The 26494-nt window shown below is 34.5% G+C and overlaps 1 long non-coding RNA gene across 2 annotated transcripts in view; it reads left to right on the plus strand.

The window, feature by feature from the left end:
- LOC117092272 overlaps positions 1–26109 on the plus strand; it is a 31494-nt gene extending 5385 nt beyond the window's left edge. Inside the window, exons 2-6 of one of the 2 annotated variants that reach the window (XR_004440711.1) lie at positions 3121–3211; positions 3481–3667; positions 22287–22441; positions 22651–22719; positions 26001–26109. This is a non-coding gene — a long non-coding RNA (uncharacterized LOC117092272). Of the gene's footprint in view, positions 1–3120; positions 3212–3253; positions 3315–3480; positions 3668–22286; positions 22442–22650; positions 22720–26000 lie in introns of those variants that run through there. The other variant, XR_004440712.1, reaches the window with a different exon arrangement.
- Positions 26110–26494: the final 385 nt, after the last annotated feature.

Raw genomic sequence — 26494 nt, forward strand, 5'->3', positions numbered from 1 at the left:
AATGGCAATCATTAAAAAGTCAGGACACAACAGGTGCTGGAGAGGATGTGGAGAAATAGGAACACTTTTACACTGTTGGTGGGATTGTAAACTAGTTTAACCATTATGGAAAACAATATGGCGATTCCTCAAGGATCTAGAACTAGATGTGCCATATGACCCAGCCATCCCACTACTGGGTATATACCCAATGGATTATACATCATGCTGCTATAAAGACACATGCACACGTATGTTTATTGCGGCGCTATTCACAAAAGCAAAGACTTGGAATCAACTCAGATGTCCATCTGTGACAGACTGGATTAAGAAAATGTGGCACATATACACCATGGAATATTATGCAGCCATAAAAAAGGATGAGTTTGCGTCCTTTGTAGGGACATGGATGCAGCTGGAAACCATCATTCTTAGCAAACTATCACAAGAACAGAAAACCAAACACCGCATGTTCTCACTCATAGGTGGAAACTGAACAATGAGATCACTTGGACTCGGGAAGGGGAACATCGCACATTGGGGCCTATCATGGGGAGGGGGGAGGGGGGAGGGATTGCATTGGGAGTTATACCTGATGTAAATGACGAATTGATGGGTGCTGACTAGTTGATGGGTGCAGCACACCAACATGGCACAAGTATACATATGTAACAAACCTGCACGTTATGCACATGTACCCTAGAACTTAAAGTATAATAAAAAAATTAAAAAAAAAAAGAAAAAGAAAAGAGAAATGACTTAAAGCTGAAACTTACTTAAAAGTAAAGCAGAGCATTGCAGTTTGGAAAATTTACAGCCTAACCAGGAGAAAAATTCAAGCAGGCTTCTGAGTAACCCAAAATATAAGACAGCAAGTTTTTATTGCTCTCTTTTACTATTGGCCATAAGTACAAAAAAATTTCTGTTTTTCTTTTTCTCTGTATACCCTCTAACAGACCAGTTTCAATAAAGCTTGTATTAAATTTAAGGATTTGATACAATTTTTAAAAATACATTTCCTGCTTACTAATAGAAACAACCCCAAGTTCAGAAATAAAAAACAAACAGCTGCTTTGTTGAAACAGCTGCTTTGCTAACACATAACAGTGATTAACATGTTTGTAATCATTATTAAGATATTCCTCTTTGTAATGTCTAAAAAATATGCTTGGTACTAGATAATATTAGTAACGTATTGGTCAGTTTATCTTGATGATGAATGGCCAAACAAGGAAAACACTGCAGAAGATTAGATGGAAGATGGGTCTAGCTTCCTGCTAAGTGAATCTTTGTTTCAAACAGTAACAAGATTTTTGATCTATGCATCTCTTGGGTGTCTTTGCATTGTGGCTGACAATTCTAACAAGCTTTCATATATGATAGCAATAGGTTATTTTACCTCTCTGCTTTTCTAGTCCACAGTGTGCAATATTTCAGAAGAGTAGAGAGAGCTTCTCCTTTCCAACATTCATTTCAATACTTGGTAGTGGAGGAAAACATGAACAATCTTGTGAAACTGAATTTCCCACTACTGTACTATCATTGTATCTGAGGATGGGTGTTCAGATTATCACCCTGTGTCAGAAGCAGATTCATGCGATTTATAATCCCCTTATAGTGGAGGTGGAACAGATCCTGAAAAGAAAATTACTTGAACTGCAAAATGAAAAATAAGTCTATCGGACATTTTTTTTTCATTAAGTATAAATACTTTCTAGTTATTTTGAAGAAAATAGATATTTTGAAGAAAATGGGATGCATTTTAACTATGAGAGCTTTCACTAAAAATTGTTTAAAAATTGGGGTGAAACTCACAAATCATACAATTGACCATTTTAAAGTGGCCAACTCAGCTTCGTTGAGTACACACACAATGTTGTACCTCTATCTACTTCCAAAACATGTTCGTCAACACAAAAGGAAACCCCTGACCCGTTGAGCAATTGCTCACATTCTTCCTTCCCCTCAGACCCTGGAAACCGCCCATCTGTGTTGTCTCAATGTAGTCCCCTATTCTGGATATTTCATATAAGTAGAATTGTGCAATACTTGACCTTTTGCCTCTGACTTTCTTCACTTAGCATAGTGTTTTTGCAATATGTGTCCATACTCCTTGTAATATGTGTCCATACTCCATTTCTTTTTATCATTGAAAGTATGTTATTGTATGTATATTTACAATATATTTATACCTTCATCAATAGATGGATATTTGGGTCCTTTCCAATTTATTTCACTATAAATTTTTAGTAAATCCATAATTTAACACTAAACTGTTAAATGATAGAAATGATAGATGCTAATACAATGTACCTTTTGAAATTTTTGACATTTTTAATTAACCCCTTCATATATGTGTGTGTGTATATATACATATATATATACACATATATACACACACATATACACATATATACACACACATATATATATATACACATATATATGCGCACACATTTTGTTTCCATTTGTCTCACAGATACGTAAAAGAGGACATGTTTGCAGGAAAAGCATAGATCTGTGCGATTTTACAGAATACTGCAATGAAACATCTGAGTCTTCTGTACCTGATGTGAAATCTGCTGATTACAAACTATGCAATAAGACTGCCTATTGTCTTAGAGGAATATGCCAAGACAGGGATGGACAGTGCGTGCAATTGTTCATTTTTAAACTGTAGTTATTCTGAAGTCAGTAATCCATCCTATAACCATGTAAAAGAGTTTTGTTTTTTTAAATCCAAATTTAAAAATAAAATTGCAATTTAAAGTAACTTTGAACTATATCAAGAGGTAAAATGGACTTAATAATCACAGGACAAAAAAAATAGAGCATTAGTCAAATATCAGATGACAGGTAGAAAGGGAGAACACTATTAGAATAATAGAAAAGAGAGAAAATGATTGATCTCTCAATTATATCTGCACTAAAGTAACACTTTTGCTCTTTCTTCCCAAGTGGATAGTTTTTAGCAGGTGTTTCTCCTTTGTGTATAGACAGTACTTACACCAAAAAGTTGTGGTGGATGACACTGAATGAGCATTATTGCTCTCTAGATATCTCCATATTAATTTACTACATTTTTACTTTTAATTATTTTTTTAAAATGAGTAATTGGAACTTCTTTATTTATGTTTTCAGTTGCTCAGGGTGCTCCTTACCTGTGTTCACAAGAAGTGAATTTGCATGCTGACGATTTTGAAAACTGTAAAACTAGTTCCTGTAATTTTGAGTATGTATTTTTAAATGTATACATTTTTCTAATGTTGGTATGTGTGTGTGTATATTTCAGAGGGTCACTTAATACAAATGAGAGATGAACCTAGCATATACAGGTGAGTTTATATTTTACAGTTTACAAAATGTTATAGGTTCTGAATATATTGGGTGGTGTAATCTAAGTAACATTTTGAATTATCATTATATTTTGAGCTATTATTTACCTAGTATATTTTGTCCCTAAGTGAAAAAAGGTTAATTTTTTCTGCCTTATATTCCCAGACATGTCCTTTGTGCAAGGCTAGTTTGTCACTGGAAAAATGCAGACTTAATGTCACATGAAGATTATGATGTTCAATATTCTTACCTTGGAAACCGTGTATGTGTGTCTGCATTTTTACAAAATTCAAGTGGTAGCAAAAAGGATAACTCCTATGTCAAGAATGGTACCTTATGTGGTCCAGAAAAGGTAAATAAAAATTTTACTTGACACTATATGGTGTGTGTGCATACGCATAACAGTGTGAGAGAGATAGTCATCTTTACTGTTGTATTACTGTTATAAATTTTTATTACTGCGTGATCTTGAGATTCAACTTCAGAATCCTTGTTGGTCAAAGGAACTCTTACTTTACTACCTGTCATTTTTTCTTTTTTATTATACTTTAAGTTCTAGGGTACATGTGCACTACGTGCAGGTTTGTTACATGTGTATACATGTGCCATGTTGATGTGCTGCACCCATTAACTCATCATTTACATTGGGTATATCGCCTAATGCTATCCCTCCTCACTACCCCCACCCCACAACAGGCCCTGGTGTATGATGTTCCCTTCCTGTGTCCAAGTGTTCTCATTGTTCAGTTCCCACCTATCCTTTTCTATGGCTGCATAGTGTTCCATGGTGTATATGTGCCACATTTTCTTAATCTAGTCTACCATTGATGGACATTTGGATTGGTTCCAAGTCTTTGCTATTGTGAATAGTGCCGCAATAAACATACGTGTGCATGTGTCTTTATAGCAGCATGATTTATAATCCTTTGGGTACATACCCAGTAATGGGATGGCTGGGTTGAATGGTATTTCTAGTTCTAGATCCTTGAGGAATTGCCACACTGTCTTCCACAAAGGCTGAACTAGTTTACAGTCCCATCAACAGTGTAAAAGTGTTCCTATTTCTCCACACCCTCTCCAGCACCTGTCATTTCTGACCTTTTAATGATCACCATTCTAACTGGTGTGAGACGGTATCTCATTGTCATTTTGATTTGCATTTCTCTGATGGCCAGTGATGATGAGAATTTTTTCATGTGTCTCTTGGCTGCATAAATGTCTTCTTTTCAGAAGTGCCTGTTCATATCCTTTGCCCACTTTTTGATGGGGTTGTTTTTTTCTTGTAAATTTGTTTGAGTTCTTTGTAGATTCTGGCTATTAGTTCAGATGAGTAGATTGCAAAACTTTTTTCCCACTCTGTAGGTTGCCTGCTCACTCTGATGGTAGTTTCTTTTGCTGTGCAGAAGCTCTTTAGTTTAATCATATCCCATTTGTCAATTTTGGCTTTTGTTGCCATTGCTTTTGGTGTTTTAGGCATGAAGTCCTTGCCCATGCCTATGTCCTGAATGGTATTGCCTAGGTTTTCTTCTAGGGTTTTTATGGTTTTAGCTCTAACATTTAAGTCTCTAATCCATCTTGAATTAATTTTTGTATAAGGTGAAAGGAAGGGATCCAGTTTCAGCTTTCTACTTATGGCTAGCCAGTTTTCCCAGCACCATTTATTACATAGGGAATCCTTTCCCCATTTCTTGTTTTTGTCAGCTTTGTCAAAGATCAGATGGTTGTAGATGTGTGGTATTATTTCTGAGGGCTCTGTTCTGTTCCATTGGTCTATATCTCTGTTTTGGTACCAGTACCATGCTGTTGTGGTTACTGTAGCCCTGTAATATAGTTTGAAGTCAGGTAGCGTGATGCTTCCAGCTTTGTTCTTTTGGCTTAGGATTGTCTTGGCAATGCGGGCTCTTTTTTGATTCCATATGAACTTTAAAGTAGTTTTTTCCAATTCTGTGAAGAAAGTCATTGGTAGCTTGATGGGGATGGCATTGAATCTATAAATAACCTTGGGCAGTATGGCCCTTTTCATGATATTGATTCTTCCTATCCATGAGCATGGAATGTGTTTCCATTTGTTTGTGTCCTCTTTTATTTCATTGAGCAGTGGTTTGTAATTCTCCTTGAAGAGGTCCTTCACATCCCTTATAAGTTGGATTCCTAGGTATTTGGGAGTTCACTCATGATTAGGCTCTCTGTTTGTCTGTTATTGGTGTATAAGTATGCTAGTGACTTTTGCACATTGATTTTGTATTCTGAGACTTTCTCTTGCCTGATTGCCCTGGCCAGAACTTCCAACACTAGGTTGAATAGGAGTAGTGAGAGGGGGCATCCGTGTCTTGTGCCAGTTTTCAAGGGGAATGCTTCCAGTTTTTGCCCATTCAGTATGATATTGGCTATGAGTTTGTCATAAATAGCTCTTATTTTTTTGAGATATGTTCCATCAATACCGAATTTATTGAGAGTTTTTATCATGAAGGGCTGTTGAATTTTGTCAAAGGCCTTTTCTTACCTGTCATTTTATATTTTGAATTTTGCCATAGGTATTTAAAATTTTCTCATTTTTGAAAACTAAGCCTCTCTGTGAGGCAAGACTCTTATCTCAAATAATATGCCTAAATCTAGAACAAAAAATAAAATCAAACAACATTCCAAACAAAGGTCAGAAAATCTGAATAATTACAACATTAAAGAAATAGAGGAAAAAACTCCAAATATTTAGTAATTGACAAGAACTTGTTTAGTTATAATGAAAGTAAAATATTTATTTGCTCATCGACCTGCACTCTGAATTTGTTCTCCAAAATCATGACATACTTATTAAAATTTTGGCTTGCCCATAACAGTAAAACATAGAGTTTAAGCTTTACTTACTTTTGAGAGACATAATAGATAAAGGATCTTTGAACCAGTGCCATTGAAAAATTAGTTGACTGATGAAAAAGTACAAACTTGTCACACATTTTACATAATTTTTATATAGATCCAATATTTTAAGAAGAGAAAAATTAGAGGAAAATGGATATTAATAGTAAAATTATTTCAGAATGGGAAAAGTTGTTACCACATAAAAATAATGAAGTAATGACAAAGATACATTCTTATGTGGCTACATTATAAAGGAATATGTCATCCTTTCAAAGGATGACAAAACTGATAAAATAAACTGACAAAAATGTTTACTATGAATATGACAGGGTAAATATATAATTCGCAGCTAATTTAATCATCAATTAATGAAAGAAAAAGCACAAAAATGATGTGTATATGTGCTACACTTCAGAAGACATTTGGTCTTTGTCCCTGGTTCCTGGTGCAGAGCACCTAAAACTATCAGAATTTCCTAAGTGACAGGATTATCATTTGTTATTCATAATGAGCCCTTCTCAATCAATATCTGAGTTTATGCTAATGCAGTAACTTAGGGTAGGGCCCCTAGATAGCCTCAGGACGGGGATGGTCACCAGAAAGACCAAGTGATTAGAAGGTTGACACTCTCAGTCCTACCCAATGACCTTTGGAAAGGGACGAGGTGAAGCTGTGGTTGAGCTCCATAAGGACTCTCTATGCGGCTCATGCCTGTAGTCCTGGCTACTTGAGACGCTGAGGCAAGAGGACTGCTTGAGCCCTGGGGTTTGAGGGAAGCTCTGGTGCGCTTGAATTGTGCCTGGGAATACTCAACTGCACTCCAGCCTGGGCAGCATAGGGAGGCCCTATGTCTAAAAACAAGCAAATGAATAAACTTCTTTTTTTTTTTTTTTTGAGGCGGAGTCTCGCTCTGTCGCCCAGACTGGAGTGCAGTGGCCAGATCTCAGCTCACTGCAAGCTCCGCCTCCCGGGTTTACGCCATTCTCCTGCCTCAGCCTCCCGAGTAGCTGGGACTACAGGCGTCCGCCACCTCGCCAGGCTAGTTTTTGTATTTTTAGTAGAGACGAGGTTTCACCGTGTTAGCCAGGATGGTCTCGATTTCCTGACCTCGTGATCCGCCCGTCTCGGCCTCCCAAAGTGCTGGGATTACAGGCTTGAGCCACCGCGCCCGGCCATGAATAAACTTCTAAACAAAGAGATTCAGAGACAGCTTCTGGGTTGGTGAACACAACGACTTGCTGGGAGGGTGATGTGCCAGGAGAGGGGCATGGAAACTCTGCCTGTACCACCTCGTCCCCATCAAATACCTTGCCCAACACACCTCTTCCAATGGGCTGCTCCTGAGTTACACCTTTATATTCCTATACATTTTTTTACAGTTTTATTTTCTTTTTAATTGACAAATGATAATTGTGTATTTACATGGTATACAATATGATGTTTTGAAACAGTATATACTGTGAAATGAACAAATGAGTCTAATAATTATCACATTCATTATTTCAAATATTTATAATTTCCTTACTGTGAGAACATTTTAATCCCCTTTCAGGTATTTTGAAATATATGATATTTTATAATTAAGTATACTCATCTTGTTCAATAAAAGATCCAAACTCATAATTAGCTTTTACTCACTGACATATTTTTCTTTTCTTTGTTTACTCCTTCCCTAACTCCTTGTAACCACCATTCTAGTCTCTATTCCATGAGTTCAACATGTTTAGATTGCACATGTGAGTGAGATTATATTTGTCTCTCTGTGCCTATTTTACTTAATGTCATATAGGCTCACCAGTGTTGTTGAAAATGAATTTCCTGTTATTTTTAAGTCTGAATAGTATTTCATTGTATGTGTATACACACACACACACACACACACACATCACATCACATTAAAAAATATATATGCATCTGTTGATGGACACTTAGGTTGTTTGCATAGCTTGTCTATTGTGAATAATACTACAATAAACATGGGAGTCAGATATCTCTTTAGCATACTAATTGCTTAGATAAATACACAGCAGAGGGACTGCTGGATCATATGATAGTTCTCTTTCTAGTTTTTTGAGGAATCGCTGTACTGGTTTTCCAAAATCGCTGTATCAATTTACAATGCCACCAACAATGTGTAAGCATTTCCTTTTCTCCACCTCCTAACCAACACTTGTTATTTTTAATATTTTTGATAATAGCTAATCTAACAGGTTTGATGTGATGTCTCATGTGGTTGTAACTTGCATTTCTCTGATGATTAGAGATATTGAAAATCTAATTGGGTACTTTCTCTATGTGACTAGGGTTTATCAAATGACAGCCTTCGTCTTGGAAGCTGATTTTAGGCCATGATCACTAAATATGATACTATACTAACCACTGGTTTAAATGGGTAGTGCTTATTCTAGAGGACAGAACATTCTAGAAGCCCGAATTCTGTAGTCTTATCAGTCTAGTTGCTTTAGGAAACAAAATACCCTTCTAAATCTTTGGGATAAAAGTGCTGTGTGAACTGCATTCAGTCATTGAGTGAGAGAGGGAGAAGTGAGTAGTGGATGTTGAGAGCAAAGTAGGTTTTGTGGACAGACTTCTGTGGATAAGTCCACATCTTAGCCATCCCTCCCCTTCCTGTCCTTTCAGCTCTTCTCCCTCAGTTTTACTTATAATCTTGAGGCTGTAGCTCTTGAAAGCATTGCCAAGCTAATCAATGAGGCTCCTCTTTGCCATTTTCTTTGATATGCTTGCTTTTCCACTTCATTTTATCCATTGTTGATCTTCCTTTTTATTTCAGCATTCCAGGAGGTTCTTACATCTCTTTTCTTCCTTTTGCCTCTTTTTGATTATCCTTTACTCTCTTTTATTGGAAAAAGAGGGCTTTTGTGTTCGCCAGCTCTGTCAATTCAAATTGGAGTTATTTTCTGGCTATTTAAAAAACTCATCAAAGATGTGCTTTGTTTTCATTTGTTGTTCAACATTGTTCAATTGATTTCAGAGATATAAGAAAGTAGAGACTTCTTTACCTCACCTTCATGAAATGTGGGTCCTTTGTAAAAATTAAATTTAACATATATTTATATTTACCTCTATCCATACCTATATAAGAAGATAAATGCATTTTGTTTAATATATTTCCACATCTACATCTATACCTATATGACTTTAGACAGGTCTTCTTTATTTCTTATTTGTCGATATCAATATACATATATCTTTCTTATTAATTGGAATAAAGATTATAAATAAAACACTCATAGATTTAACATAGTAATATATTAAGTCAACAGTATGCTACATGAAAATAGGCATTTCCAGCTAGGCAAATTTGCTTAATATTGGTTATGATACAAAGTGCCTTTGAATTTGTTACTTATAAAACAGGAGAAGAGTTTATCAGACTGATTCTAGCTCATGTATATGAGCTAGGAGAGATAAAAACATCTAAGTATAATCATTTGATAACTGAAAAGGAATATGCTTGGGGCATATTGATGAGATAATCAACAGAGAGTTTTTCAAATTAATAAGCTTGTCAATTAATTTAAAAAATAACATTAATTGCCTTTCTTTTACCTATTCTTATACACAGGACTGTAAGTAAATATGATATTCAATATTTTACAAAGTATCTATAAGTAAATATGATATTCAATATTTTATAAATATATTTAATATTTCATAAAGTAATTTAATTTTAATTTACTTTATTACTTAATTTTTCTATAAAGTTACAAGTAATAACATATCATTTTGATACGACTTCAGGTTCTACTACTACAATGGACAAAAGTCATCAAATCCAAATTTATGTGTTGTGTTTATATCTTATGGATATAATTCTTGTACAAAATACAGTTGCTCAACTCTTGACTTTGCATTTAAAATTTTTGTTGTTGGTTACTTTAACATTTTAGTTATGTGATAATCCAAATATGTGCATCACTTAAATATTCATAAGTATTATCATATTCAAGAAATACCATGACCTTTTTTTTTTGCGACCTATCATATACAGAAATATATACTTCAATATATACTGGCCAGACTAATTTATCAGTCTATTAAATACATTCTAAATGTGCTAAATCAATTGCTAATTTGAATTTATTTGATAACTGATAATTGGGTTCTTCAGAATGCATTTGACTTGCACTTTGGGGCCAGCGTCTTCTGTCATACAGGTATTTCATATTTATACAGTAAATCAGAAAAAAGTGGCCTATCTGCATGTCTTGGATAAGAATTTCTTCCTAAATTACTTATACATCCTATTACTTAGAGTTTCTTTTCTTATTGTTGATTATTTAATTTTAATTTACATTTTTACTTAATTTTTTCATAAGCCTATTTCTGGGTTCCCAATTCTGCCACTGATTGTTTTTTTTTCACCTTTTAAGTTCAGGGGTGCATGGGCAGGTTTGTTAACATATGTAAACTTGTGTCTTCAGGGTTTGTTAACATAGACTATTTCATCCCCCAGGTATTAAGCCTAGTACACATTAGTTATTTTTTCCTGATCCTCTCCCTCCTCCAACCCTCCACTCTTTGATAGGCCCCACTGTGTATTTTTCCCCTCTATGTGTCCATGTGTTCTCATCATTTAGCTCCCAACTGTAAGTGAGAACATGTGGTATTTGTTCCCACAAAGGAGATGGCATAGTTTTTTTTTATGGCTTCATAATATTCCATGGTGTGTAGTTATATGTGTGCAGTCTTATTCCTGAGGTCTCTATGCTGTCCCTTGGTCTATGTGTCTGTTTTTGTATCAGTACCATGCTGTTTTGGTTACTGTGGTATAGTTTGAATTCAGGTAGTGTGATGCCTCCAGCTTTGTTCTTTTTGCTTAGGATTGCCTTGGATGTTTGGGCTCTTTTTTGGTTTCATACAAATTTTAAAATAGTTTTATTTTCTAGTTCTGTGAAGAGTCTCAATGGTAGTTTAATAGGAATAACACTGAATTTGGAAATTGCTTTGGGCAGTATGGCCATTTTCACAATATTGATTCTTTCAATTCATGAGCATGGAATGTTTTTCCATTTGTTTGCATCATCTCTGATTTATTCGAGCAGTGGTTTATAATTCTCCTTGTAGAGATCTTTCATCTCCCTAGTTGGCTATATTCCTAGGTATTGTATTCCTTGACAATTGTGATTCCTTGATGTTCATCAGTGAAAAAATCCTCAAGAAAATACTGGCAAACTGAATTCAGCAGCACATCAAAAAACGTATCCACCATGATCATCTAGGCTTTATGTCTGGATGCAAGGCTGGTTCAACATACACGAATCAATAAATGTGATTCATCACATAAACAGAGCTAAAAACAAAAAACACATGATTATCTCAATAGATGCAAAAAACACTTTTGATAAAATTCAACATCCATTCATGTTAAAAACACTCAATAAACTAGGTATTGAAGGAACATACCTCATAATAATAAGAGCCATTTGTAACAAACACACAACCAACATCATACTAAATGGGAAAAATCTGGAGGCATTCCCCTTGAAAACTGTCACAAGACAAGGATGCCCTCTCTCACCACTCACATTCAATGTAATATTGAAAGTTCTCAGTGTGCAAAAATCACAAGCATTCTTATACACCAGTAACAGACAAACAGAGAGCCAAATCATAAGTGAACTCCCATTCACAATTGCTTCAAAGAGAATAAAATACCTAGGAATCCAACTTTCTTTCTTTTTTTTTTTTTTTGAGACGGAGTCTTGCTCTGTCGCCCAGGCTGGAGTGCAGTGGCCGGATCTCAGCTCACTGCAAGCTCCGCCTCCCGGGTTTACGCCATTCTCCTGCCTCAGCCTCCCGAGTAGCTGGGACTACAGGCGCCTGCCACCTCGCCCGGCTAGTTTTTTGTATTTTTTAGTAGAGACGAGGTTTCACCATGTTCGCCAGGATGGTCTCGATCTCCCGACCTCGTGATCCGCCCGTCTCGGCCTCCCAAAGTGCTGGGATTACAGGCTTGAGCCACCGCGCCCGACCCTAGGAACCCAACTTTCAAGGGATATGAAGGATCTCTTCAAGGAGAACTACAAACCATTGCTCAATGAAATAAAAGAGTACACAAACAAATGGAAGAACATTCCATGCTCATGGATAGGAATAATCAATATCGTGAAAATGGCCTTAATGCCCAAGGTAATTTATAGATTCAATGCCATCCCCATCAAGCTACCAATGACTTTCTTCACAGAATTGGAAAAAACTACTTTAAAGTTCATATGGAATCAAAAAAGAGCCCGCATTGCCAAGACAATCCTAAGCCAAAAGAACAAAGCTGGAGGCATCATGCTACCTGACTTCAAACTATATTACAGGGCTACAGTAACCACAACAGCATGGTACTGGTACCAAAACAGAGATATAGACCAATGGAACAGAACAGAGCCCTCAGTAATAATACCACACATCTACAACCATCTGATCTTTGACAAAGCTGACAAAAACAAGAAATGGGGAAAGGATTCCCTATGTAATAAATGGTGCTGGGAAAACTGGCTAGCCATAAGTAGAAAGCTGAAACTGGATCCCTTCCTTTCACCTTATACAAAAATTAATTCAAGATGGATTAGAGACTTAAATGTTAGAGCTAAAACCGTAAAAACCCTAGAAGAAAACCTAGGCAATACCATTCAGGACATAGGCATGGGCAAGGACTTCATGTCTAAAACACCAAAAGCAAGGGCAACAAAAGCCAAAATTGACAAATGGGATATGATTAAACTAAAGAGCTTCTGCACAGCAAAAGAAACTACCATCAGAGTGAGCAGGTAACCTACAGAGTGGGAAAAAAGTTTTGCAATCTACTCATCTGGACTAATATCCAGAATCTACAAAGAACTCAAACAAATTTACAAGAAAAAAAAAAAACAACCCCATCAAAAAGTGAGCAAAAGATATGAACAGGCACTTCTCAAAAGAAGACATTTATGCAGCCAACAGACACATGAAAAAATGCTCATCATCACTCGCCATCAGAGAAATGCAAATCAAAACGACAATGAGATATCGTCTCACACCAGTTAGAATGATGATCATTAAAAAGTCAGGAAACCACAGGTACTAGAGAGGGTGTGGAGAAATAGGAACACTTTTACACTGTTGGTGGGACTGTAAACTATTTCAACCATTGTGGAAGACAGTGTGGTGATTCCTCAAGCATCTAGAACTAGAAATACCATTCGACCCAGCCATCCCATTACTGGGTATGTACCCAAAGGATTATAAATCATGCTGCTATAAAGACACATGCACATGTATGTTTATTGTGGCACTATTCACAATAGCAAAGACTTGGAACCAATCCAAATGTCCACCAATGATAGACTGGACTAAGAAAATGTGGCACATATACACCATGGAATACTATGCAGCCATAAAAAAGGATGAGTTCATGTCCTTTATAGGGACACGGATGCAGCTGGAAACCATCATTCTCAGCAAACTGTCGCAAGGACAAAAAACCAAACACTGCATGTTCTCACTCATAGGTGGAATTGAACAATGAGAGCACTTGGACACAGGGTGCGGAACATCACACACCAGGGCCTGTCGTGGGGTGGAGGTAGGGGGGAGGGATAGCATTAGGAGATACACCTAATGTAAATGATGAGTTAACGGGTGCAGCACACCAACATGGCACTTGTATACATATGTAACAAACCTGTACATTGTGCACATGTACCCTAGAACTTGAAGTATAATAATAATAAAAAATTTCCATTACAATCTTAATTTCCACTTGCAGAATGTGTATTACTAATGTCTGTAAATTTTGCGTATCTCTGTTATATGGAAGTTCATAAAAAATGGTCATTTCTGATCCATATTTTATATAAATTGTGACACAATGTATAATTAAAAAAAAATTCTTGCCAGTGCATTCAGGCAAGAGAATGAAGTAAAGAGCATTCAAATAGGAAGACTCAGAGTAAAATTATCCCCCTTTTTTTATTTTTTATTTTTTTGTCGCCCAGGCTGGAGTGCAGTGACCGGATCTCAGCTCACTGCAAGCTCCGCCTCCCGGTATTACGCCATTCTCCTGCCTCAGCCTCCGGAGTAGCTGGGACTACAGGCGCCCGCCACCTAGCCCGGCTAGTTTTTTGTATTTTTTAGTAGAGACGGGGTTTCACCGGGTTAGCCAGGATGGCCTCGATCTCCTGACCTCGTGATCCGCCCGTCTCGGCCTCCCAAAGTGCTGGGATTACAGGCTTGAGCCACTGCACCCGGCCAAATTATCCTTTTTTGCAGAGGACATGATCCTATATCTAGAAAATCCCATAGTCTCAGCCCAAAAGCTTCTTAAAATAATAAACAACTTCAGCAAAGTCTCAGGATACAAAATCAGTAGGAAAAATTACTAACATTCCTATACAACAACAACAACAACAGTCAAGCTGAGGGTCAAATCAGAAGTGAACTCCCATTCACAGTTGCCACAAAAAGAATAAAGTACCTAGGGATACAGGTAACTATGGAAGTGATCATTTTCTTTTTCATCCACTACATCATGTTTAAAATATTTTTTAGTCTTTCATATAAATGTTGGTATCTGTATCCGAAAGCACGTTTGCCCTTTGTTTTTGTTTGCTTGTTTCTTTTCATAAAAGCTGGCTCTCATTGCAGCTATTTTACTTAAACCTGTCACTATTCAGAATACATTTTTACTTCAATCACAGCAATTTCTAACTTCATAATTTCTATGCCTTTCTAGTATAAGCCATTTCACTTGTATCAAGAATGTTATCTACTTTTATTTAAAAATACAAGAGACACACCCAGGTGTGTTGGCTCAATTCTGTAATCCCAGCACTTTGGGAGGCTGAGTCGGGTGAATTACCTGAGGTCAAGAGTTCGAGACCAGCGCGGCCAACCTGATGAAACCCTGTCTCTATGAAAAATACAAAAATTCGCCAGGCATGGTGGCGCTGCCTGTAATCCCAGCTACTTGGGAGGCTGAGGTATGAGAATTACTTGAACCCAGGAGACGGAGGTTGTTGTGAGCCGAGATTGTGCCTCTACACTCTAGCCTGGGCAAGAGATCGAGGAAAAAAAAATTACAAGAGACAAGAGGAAAACTTTATGATGCTTAGAAAGGTATTGCATGAGTATTTATCATATTCCTTTTTATTTAAAAAAGTATTTTTTCACATGTAAATAAAAACTACTTATAACAAATTACACTATATTATTATAATAAATTATATTAAAATATAAATTATAAAATACTTATAAATGAGAATTTATATTGTATATAATTAATTATATATTATAATTTAATATTATAAAATTGTAATTTACATTAAATGTCACAAATAATTCATTAAATGTTCATGTTGTGTATATATAATGCTCTTATTTTATTTGCTTTTGGCTTTAGGTTTGCAATACTCTGAATAATTGTCAATGCGATGTTGGATATTCTCCAACTTGTAGACAAGACAGTTCATCACCAGGAGGAAGTACTGATGATAGGTTACAGATTTTAGGTTAGTCTCTAGATCTATGTTCCAATAGAGCTTTCTGCTCTCAAAGAAATGGTCTACATCTCTACTGTCCTATGTGGCTATTAAGCGCCTGATGTGGATGGTACAACCAAGGAACTGAAATTTCAACTGTACTTTACTTTAATTTAAATTTATATAACCATTTGTGGCTAGTGGCTAGTATATTGGATAGTGCAGCTCTAGATCATACTGTCAACCAAACTTTTCTGTACTCTTAATTTTCATCCAAAAGTCAACATTTGAAGAATCCTTTCCTCACCTTAACTATTAACTGTGGTCCCAAGAACATTTCTATTTATTTAAACTTCAAAGGACCTACCAAACCATTTTCTAGAATGGTTGTGTCATTTGGCATTCCCACAAAGAATATATGAATGACCCAATTTTTTGGCATTCTCACTAATATTAGATAGCATCATTATTTTTTAAGACATTCTAATAGGAGTGTATTAATCTCTATTATGGTTTTAATTGTGCTTCCTCAATATGTAATGATGTTAAACATGTTTACTGTGTTTATTTGGTATCTGTATATTCTCTTCAGTGAAAAGTCTGTTCGTATATTTTGTCCATTTTTAAAATTGGATTGTGTTTTTTTAATGTTGCATTTTGAGAAATTTTACATTTTCTAGATACAAGTAGTTTTTTGAGAATATGTTGCTTCACACATATTTTCTTCAACTCTGTAATTTATTTTTTCAGATTAGTTATTTTTTAAGTTTTATTTTGATAGAGCATTTTTTTTCTGTTTTAAGATCATGCTTTTGGTGTCAAATATATTGAACTCTCTGCCTGTCCTAAGTCCTAAAGATTTTTTGCAAAGATATTTCTAAAAGATAAAGTTATTTATTTTACATTTAGGTTCATTATATATTTTGAGTTATTTTTATAAAAGATGGGAGATATTAAGACAACAGTAATTTTTTAATTTATGGATGTCCCAGTTTTCCAGCAGCATTTTTTGAAAAAGCTATTACTCATCCATTGAATTTCTTCTCTCACCTTTGTCACAAACATTGGACAGATTTCTGTTGGTGTGTTTCTTAATCCTCTCTTCTCATCTTTTGATCTTTGCGTCATTGTCTCCACCAGTACACCAGTACCACACTGCTTATTATAGCTATGTCATAATTTTTAACATTGTAAAATAATTCTTTTTCTTCAGAGTCATTGTGCCTATTTTAGAATTTCTCCTTTTCATATGAATTTTAGAATTAGCAGAATAAGCTCATCTATGTTTATAAAATATCTTGCTGTGATTTTGATACAAATTGTATTAAACTTATAGATCATTTTTGGAAGAATTTGCCTCTCTTCTATTATTGAATCTTCCAATCTATGGACACATGCATCTCCCTGTATTAGTCTGTTATCACACTGCTATAAAGATACTACCTGAGACTGGGTAATTTACCAACAAAAGAGAATTAATTGACTCACAGTTTCACATGGCTTGGGAGGTCTCAGGAAACTTACAATCATGGTGGATACGAAGGGGAAGCAGGCACCTTCTTCTCAAGATAGCAGGAGAGAGAGAGAGAGAGAGAGAGAGAGAGGAGAGAGAGAGAGAGAGAGAGAGAGAGAGAGGAGAGAGAGAGAGAGAGATTGAGATAAAGGGAAACAGCCACACACTCATCAAGCAACCAGATCTCATGAGAACTCCACCATGAGAACAGCATGAGGGAAACCACCCCCATGATCCTCACCTCCTACCAAGTCCATCCCTCCACACATGGGAATTACAATTAGAGATGAGATTTGGTTGAGGACACAGAGCCAAACCATATCACTCCATTTATATAGGTCTTCTTAGATTGCTTTCATCAAAATATTGTAATTTTCACAAGATACTATACATGTTTTGTTGTTTCATTATTGAGTACTTAGTTTTCTTTAGAGCAATTATAAATTATGTGAGTTTTTTTGGGGGGGTTAAATTTTGGCTTGTTCACTGTAAGTATACAGATATGCAATTCATTTTGGGGTGTTGATCTTGGATTCTGCAACATAATATATTCATTTTTAGTTCTGAGATTTTTTTGTAAGTGCCTTCAGATTTCTGTGTAGACTATCATGCTATTTTTAAAAACAGAGCTTTTTCAATATGAATCCCTTTTATTTCTTATTATATTGGCTAGAAATGAATTAAAGTGAGTAAACATTCTACCTTTAATACTGATTTTAGGAGGGGAATAATTCAGTCTTTCACTATCAAGTCTGATGCAAGCTGTAGGGATTTTGCTTTGTTTTGTTTGGAGATAACCTTATGAGTTTGAGGAAATTTCTCTCAATACCTAGTTTCTGAGAGAGTTTTCATATACGTAGCACTGGGTTTTATGAATGTATTCAGTTTCAATGGCTAGGATCATATGATTTTGCCTTTTTGTCTGTTGACATAATGGATTTGGATATCCACATGAATTTTGGATACTGACCTAGTCTTGAATATCTAAAATAAATTCTTCTTGCCTATAATCTATTATTTTATTATTAGTAGTATTTTTATAAAGATAATATTGTTATTTATTATTGCTTTTATTTATTTTATCTATTATTTATTGCACATTACTAAATTTGACTTGTTAATACTTTGTTGAGGATATTTGTAGATATATAGGTTTATATCTGTCATTATTTGTTCATTGTACTGTATCTTGTTTAGGTATCGGTAATACTAGCTTCACAAAATCACATGGGAAGTATTTACTTCTATATTCGATACTACTTAAAATTGATATCATTGTTTCTAAAAGTACATTTTCCAGGTAATTCTTTTGTGCTGGTAAATTTCTTTTCAGGGAGTTTTTGAATTTTTAAAAAATCGTTTTTAAATGGAAAGACAAAATTGCATGTATTTACCGTGTACAACATCTCACATATTTATCATTTTGGTCATGAGAACATTTTAAAAATGCTCTCTTTGCATTTTTAAGAACACATATTTATTTTCTTAATAAATATATAGCCATTCATTGTATCAATTTCATATTAGCTGAGTTGAGTAGTTCGTACTTTCTGAATAATTGATCTAACTAATTCTTTTCTACTTCTATCAAATACTGAGACAGAAGTTTTTAAAAGCTCCAAGCATGATTATGGATTTATTTCCGTATTTTTTATTTCACTGTATTTTTCATTCCATCTTGAATCTTCATTAATTGCTGCATTCATTGGATTTTAATGTCTTTGTGTGGAACAGCTTCTTTTATTACCTCTGTAATTTATTTCTTTATATTTGTCTTGAAGCCTACTTAATCTGAAAATAACCCTCAGAAGTTATCTTTAACCTGGGATCCATTAAATCCTTACTTTGTGTACTTTAAAAATCGTATCACAGATTATTTAGAGAAGTAGGAATAAAAGCAGCAAAAACCAGCTTTATAAAATCTTACATTGAAATTTAAACACAGAAAATCAACTTTATAGTCTACATTTTTACTGTGTTTCAATATGAATGAGGTGAGATTAGTGTACTTGTAAAAGAGATCCCAGTGAAATTCTTCACCCTTTCCACAAGTGAGGTTATAGCAAGAAGATGGCTATTTATGAATGAGGTAGCAGGCCCTGACCACACAATGTCACCAGCACCTTTATCTTGGACTTCCTAGCTCCAGAACTGTGAGAAGTACAATTCTGTTGCTTATAGGCCCCCAAGTCCGTGATCATTTGTAATAGTAGCCTAAACAGACTAAGATAATTATCATTACAGATTAGAGTCCAACTTTATGTTTCTTTGGATTTGTCTGATTCATATTGTGTAATGTCTTCTTGTACTGATTTTTAAAAATCATTATGGGCAGTACAAAAAAATCTGAGTTCTCACTTGTGTTCAATAATAGCTAAAATAAAAAGACAATTTGTCTTCAAGACTCTTCTGTACCTTCTTGAAAACTGATACATTACTTTGGTAAACAAATTAAGAAAATGAAAGATTTACAAAGAAATAAAAAAGGGTCCCAGGAATAAATCCTTTCATATATGTTGTAATAATTTTCAACAACATTGACAAAACCATTCAATAGAGAAAGGGCAATCTTTTCAAAAAATTGTGTTGGAAAAACTGGATAATCGCATGCAAAAGGATGACGTTGTACCCATACTTGTATTCTACACACACACACACAAAAACTCACAATGGATTCAAGATCTAAATGTGAGTTTTAAAACTATAAAAATATCAGAAGAAAATACAAGGAGAAATCTTCATGACATTGGATTTGAAAATAATTTCTTGTATATGACACCAAAACCATAGAAAGCAAAAGAAAAATAGATAAATTGGAGTTTAATAATTAAGAATTGTGCATTAAAGAACACATTCAACAGAGTAAAAAAGAAATGTGTGAAATGGGAGAAAATATTTGAAAATTATATATCTGATAAATATCCAGAATAGGTAAAAATTTCCTGCAGCTCAAAACAATAAAACCCTGTTAAAAATGGGCCAATGACTTGAATACAGACATTTCTTCAAAGAAGATATATAGATGACTAATGAGTACATGAAGGAAGATATATAGATGGCTAACGAGTACATGAAAGAGATATATAGATGGCTAATGAGTACATGAAGGAAGATATATAGATGGCTAATGAGTACATGAAGAAGATATATAGATGACTAATGAGTGCATGAAAGAAGATACATAGATGACTAACGTGTACATGAAGAAGATATATAGATGGCTAATGAGTACATGAAAATATATTTACCATCACTAACCTTTAGAAAAACGCAGGTCAAAACTATAAGGAGATAACAATTTTAACCTACTAAAATGGCTAGTATAAATTTTTTTTTTTTAAATTGTGTTGACAGGAGTGTGGAAAAATTGAAAGTCTTGTACATAACTGATGGTATGTAAAGTGATCCAGGCTTTGTGGAAAATACTCTAGTGGTTCCTCAAAAAAAGAAACACAGAATTATCATAGTAGCCAGCAATTTGCATATACATGTAAACCCAAAAGTATTGAAAGCAGAGACACCGACAGATATTTTCGCATCCATTTTCATAGCAGTATTATTGCCAATAGCCAAAATAGCACGGAAATAACCTTTTCTCATACATGAGATAGTGAAGAACCTTAAAAGCGTTGAGCTCTACCATACTTTAAGGTTGCTGCATATTTGCTTAATTTCAACAGTTTTGCATTGCGATTCATTTCTTATATAAAACATTCTGAATCACTTTTCTTTAGACAAATCACTTTAAATCAAGATATCATTATACTGTCTGCCTGTATGTGTGTGTGCATCCTGCACATGTGTTTTAAAGTTACTGTTTCCTCGTCTTTTTTGATGGTCACTAAATCTATTTACATTTAATATCATAATATTTTGATGGCAATACTGATTGCTTAATTCATTATATTGATATTTTACTTGTCTGGTTTATTTCTTTCATTTAATTCTATAGATATTTTTGCATAGATTTTATATTCCTCTCTAATTCTCTTGATACTCATTTTTATATTAATTGGAGAAATATCTATTTTTCTAATTAATACAGTCAAAAGTAGAATAACGTTACATTATACAAATAATGTGGAAATTTTCCATAGAAATTTTGCCAGTAACTCACTTTAAAATTAGTTCCCAATCATGTCAATACTTTTTCATAAAATTATTTTTGAAACTGCTTATATAGCTCTGCTTTAAAATTTACTTTTAAATGTTTGTAATTTTAACTGACAACTTAAAATTGTATACACTTATGAGGTAAGAAGTGATGTTATGATGTGTCATGACATGTTATGATATGCTATGATATGTATATATACAATGTGGAATGATTGAATCAAGTTAATTAGCATGTCAATCCTATCAAATACTTATTATTTAATCCTCCTATCTAACTAAAACTTTGCATCCTTTGACCAACATCTCATTTTTGCTATGCCCCTAGCCTCTGGTAACTACCATTCTACTTTTTCCATATATGTTTATATTATGGTTTCATATGAATTTTATAAAGTTTTATTTATATGAAATATAGCAATGATATTTTTATAAAAATTTCATTGAATCTGTAGATTACTTTGGGTAGTATGGACATTTAAGCAATATTAATTCTAATTCATGAACATATGAACACGTCTTTCTATTTATTTATTATTTCAATTTACGTACTATCATTTATTAATTTTTATGATTCACCCTCAATAATTTTTTATAAAATTACTTTGAAACAGTTTTTTTGCTCCATTTTTAATCTGAAGTACACTTTATTAGATAACATTAAGTTAATGTGTTATATGTAGCCATTCATAGAAGGGAATATATTAGAATAAGATAGATTAGAATATATCATGTAAATAAAGATTAAATATAGCTAAAAGTTTAAGACTAAATTTGTCAATAATATTGCATATTGCCAGTGGCTGTATATTGTCAAAGATATGTGTAAGTGTACTGAGTTGACATAAACATAGAATGCACTTTGGGGCACAGTTCATAGAAGATTAGAAAACACTTTTAAATTCAAATTTATGTATTTATTCTATAACTGTATTTGAATTTCAAATTTTAAAATTCAAATCAGCAGTATGCTTTAAATATCACGTTTGTAAAAGTCACTCTCATATTTTCAGGAAAAAGTACACCCTTGTTTGTGAAACGACATGCTGTTCCTCAGAAAAATGGTCTTTTCATCAGTTCCTACATTTTTCTACCTTTCCTCATTTTAACTGCCATCATTGGTCTTAAATGGAATAAAATGAAGGGATTTTGGCACTGAGCAAAAAGTGTAAGTGGAAGGTAAAAAACGTTAGACCCACATTAGATAAAGGCCAAACACAAAAATGTATGCTCTCTGAGAGGTATATGGAAAGCAAAGTGTGGTATTGGTACCTATTAATTAGCTATCACAAATGTAGTTTTTTTTACTCTTCTTGATTTTGCTTGAGATTACAATGGCTATTAACCCTAAAACCAATCTTAATCTCTTTTATACAGTTCTACATCAGAAGTCAGCAGTGGTAGCAGCAACAATAACAGCAGTAGTGACAGCAACCAGTCATAGAGGTAAGTGATATAATTCATAATACATACATATTTAAAAATTTTTAACAGTACCTTAGTTTGAGAAAGCTGTTATTCCCATATTTTATCATCACAGCTTCTACATTTTAGTATCATATGCTAAGCAAAGACCAAAGTATTTTATGTTATTACTGCTTTATGCTAATTTGGAAATATTTTAATGTAACTGATATCAGCCAGATATTTATTAAAAATATTTTTGTAATAAGAAATGACTTCCAAATTATTTTACATACATTCTTAAAGTATTTATGAATAATCATATTTCCTGCTCCTTCATTTAAGATTCTAATTTGTTTAGAAATTGGTAAATCTAGTTGATTTACACAGATTGTTTCCCTACATTTACAGTTTTTCCTTAATAACACTACACGGGTAGTGTTATTCTTATTTTAGAAATAAGAATATGGATGTAAATAATTTAAGTAATTCCTCATATGTATAGAGTTTTAGTAAGTTTTGCCGTTGGGGTTTAACTTAAAGCAATCAAACTCTAGAGTAGAAACTTACAATCTTAAAACATAGCCTGAAATGTGGTTAGGGATAAGGAATAGAATATACATGGATTGAGGACCTAGTTGATGCTAAGCAAAATGTTAAATACACTCTCCAAGGCATAAAGACAATTAATTATTTACCATGAAATGGCTTGAAATAGGCATACACATGTACTGTTCAAATTCATATGTGTTGAAAAATAATAAAGTTTGATGTTAGGTCTATTACTGGCAGTAAATTGAAAAATTCAAAAATTCAATATAGAGCAAGATCAAGATTTCATCCAATTGTTTATCTCCCATTCCTTCATATAAGAGTTTGAGTAATAATTATGTCCATGGGTCTCTATTTCCTTATCTGCCACCAAATAAAACCTTTATAACTTGTAACCTCAATGTAGAAGTTTTATTCATGCCTAGACCAATCTCTACATCCTCATTAAATCTTTATTAGAAGCCCATGTCTTACCTGAGGATTCTGGCACTTGGCTACTGCCTTCTTCTCATGTCCTTCAATCAGAATCTCACCATCCTGCTGCGTGTCTTCACCTGAACTCCCTACCACCACCATCGACCAACCATAGTTATTTTCTCCTAGAACTTACCATTTCCCTGATTTCTTCCAACTCATAAGTCGTAAATGCAACATCTTGCTTTCCTTTTTCCTTCTTTTCACAGCTTCCTTCTGCCAACAGTAGTTTCTGGTTGCACTGAAGTCTTGCCTCAATAATATGAGAGAGAGGGTTAGGCTATCAGCCCATAAATAATAGCCATACAAGTTGATGATACAGTAAATGAAACACGATTAATCATATACAAAAGATTATAGCAGCAAGGATGAGTGGGAGAGTTGCTGTTGAGGAAGGAATTGGATAACAATTTTACATGTTTTTTTCTCAATAGGTCATATAGCACAAGTGATTTGTAAGCAAGTGATCTGAAGGAGGTGAAATAGTTTTGATCATTGAAAGGAGTTACCTGAGTTCAAAGGATGAACTCACAAAAAGCTTTTATTTAAATGCAAAGGGTACAGTGTAGCAAGAGAGCGTGCAGGCAAGCATGGGGGGTCAGAAAAACAAGGGGCTCCAAGGTTCCTTATTGTAGATTTTAAACAGCGCATTAATAATCCCAATGCCTTTTCCTGAACAACAAGTCAAAACCAGACACCCAGGCTTTCCTGGAAATAAAGATTGAGCTTTTCCGTTTTAGCTGTAAATTAACTCTATCCTACAGAGGCATGGAATTGGCAGAATTACTCATGCATATATCTAGGCAATATATTTCCAAGCACATGAATGATATGATACAAAATAAGTTGGGAATGTTTGAAGAATACCAAAGATGTGAGTCCACCTGGAGTAGAGTTAGTCAGAGGGCTGTCGTTGTGGTTAGGTCAGAGAACCAACACCATGAAGGGTCTTGGAGCTTTGGAGTCCATCTCTGTTTTACTTTGAGTGAAAGGAAGGAATTACTGAACAGTTCAGATTCCAGGTACATGGCCTTACTCTTTAAAAGGCTGACTTGTTGAAAACTGTCTGTATGATCGCAAGAGTAGAAGTAAAGAAAATACTGCAATAATATATGAGAGAAAAGATAATACTTCAAGTCAGGAATGGTAAGGATAATCTTATGGATACATTTTGAAGGTGACACAACAGAATGCATTGACAGTTTGGATGCAGAATGTAAGAAAAAGTGCTTAAATAATATGACTATGGATGCAAAGCAGGAAAACAGCAAGGCTAAAATGTAAAACTAGGCCTGTTTCTAGAATTTGGGCTCTTTGTGCTTTTTAAAAGTCATTTGCAAATCTATGAATATCGAGATTTAAAAAAAAAAAATAGGTAACATGAGCCAAGACAAGTAACTGGTATGCTACAATAAGGACTTTAAATATTTTTCTATATGAGCAAGAGCATAAAGTATTTTTGAGGTTGTAAGAGAGAGATCTGGCATGACATGTTTTGCATTTTACCTATTTCATTGGGATAAAGTAGGGAGAATGGATTCTGTCAGAACTGCAGACTGGTGAAGCAGCTAAGAGATTACTGAATGCATAGGAAAGGTGTGATAAGGGCAGGATTAGAGAGGAGGAAAAGCACAAAACTATTTTCAGGAATATGACAGAGGCAGAATCTGGTGAATTGGTTACTGAATGGATGTATTTGAATTAGAATTAAAGAGAGAACTACAAAGACCTCTACTTTTCTGACAGAATGGATAGTGAAACCTTTTACCAAGGACATACTGTATAGTAGGGAAAGAACTGTCTTAGGTTGGGGTGAGGAAGTGGAGGGGAGTGAATGATGAGTGTGGTTTTGAATGTGTACATGTGGAAACCTGTTGGAAATGCACTGAGCGTTTTTGAAAATTCTGTCCCTCTGCAGATACATAATATAATAGAGAAATGAATAGGAACTTTTTTCTGTTTTTTCACAGGTTTACATTGCTCTTTCCCCTTCTGTTTTCTTGTTGGTGATTTCCATTTATTGATGTAAATTTAGAGACCATGCTAATGAAACGTATGTGACTACGAATTTACAACATTTACTTTTAATGTGACTGCCACACATTATTCATGAATAAGGAACTTTGCTTTATGAATGTCCTGAGTATCAGGCACAAATTATTAATACAACAGTATAGCAAGCAGTGTCTTATTTGACTAATTAATTGCTATACCTATAGTTGCATTATAAAAGTAGACAACTTTTATTAACAATGAAAATTTAACATTTCTATTTTTCTGTATTTCTTTTACAACAGTAACTACATGACAACATCAAAAGCCGTAAGATAGAGAAGGGATATTACCAAGAAATTTACCATTAACTGGTTTGATTCAACAATGAAAACAAAAATCGCCTTTTTTCTCCTTTCATTATGGCTTAAAGCTTTCAATTGCACAAACAAAATAAATTCTATGACAGAAAGTATGCAAGTGTGTATCTATTATTCTACCTGCCATGAATCTTTAGGCAAAAAACACTTTGCCTTTTTTTCACCCAGAAACCTGTTGTCACGCGTATCCGTGTGAAGAGGCTACCAAACAGGCTTTGTGTGAGTAATAAAGCTTTTTTAATCACGTAGGGGCAGGCAGGCTGAGTCCGAAAAAGGGGTCAGCAAAGGGAGATAGGGGTGGGGCAGTTTTTATAGGATTTGGGTAGGTAGTGGAAAATTACAGTCAAAGGGGGTTTTTCTTGTGTAGGCGGGGCGGGGGTTACAAGGTGCCGGGTGGGGAGCTTCTGATATTCATTGTC

This window comes from Trachypithecus francoisi, unplaced genomic scaffold (genome assembly GCF_009764315.1).
Source record: "Trachypithecus francoisi isolate TF-2019V2 unplaced genomic scaffold, Tfra_2.0 Contig01440, whole genome shotgun sequence".
In the NCBI taxonomy this organism is placed as follows: Eukaryota; Metazoa; Chordata; class Mammalia; order Primates; family Cercopithecidae; genus Trachypithecus; species Trachypithecus francoisi.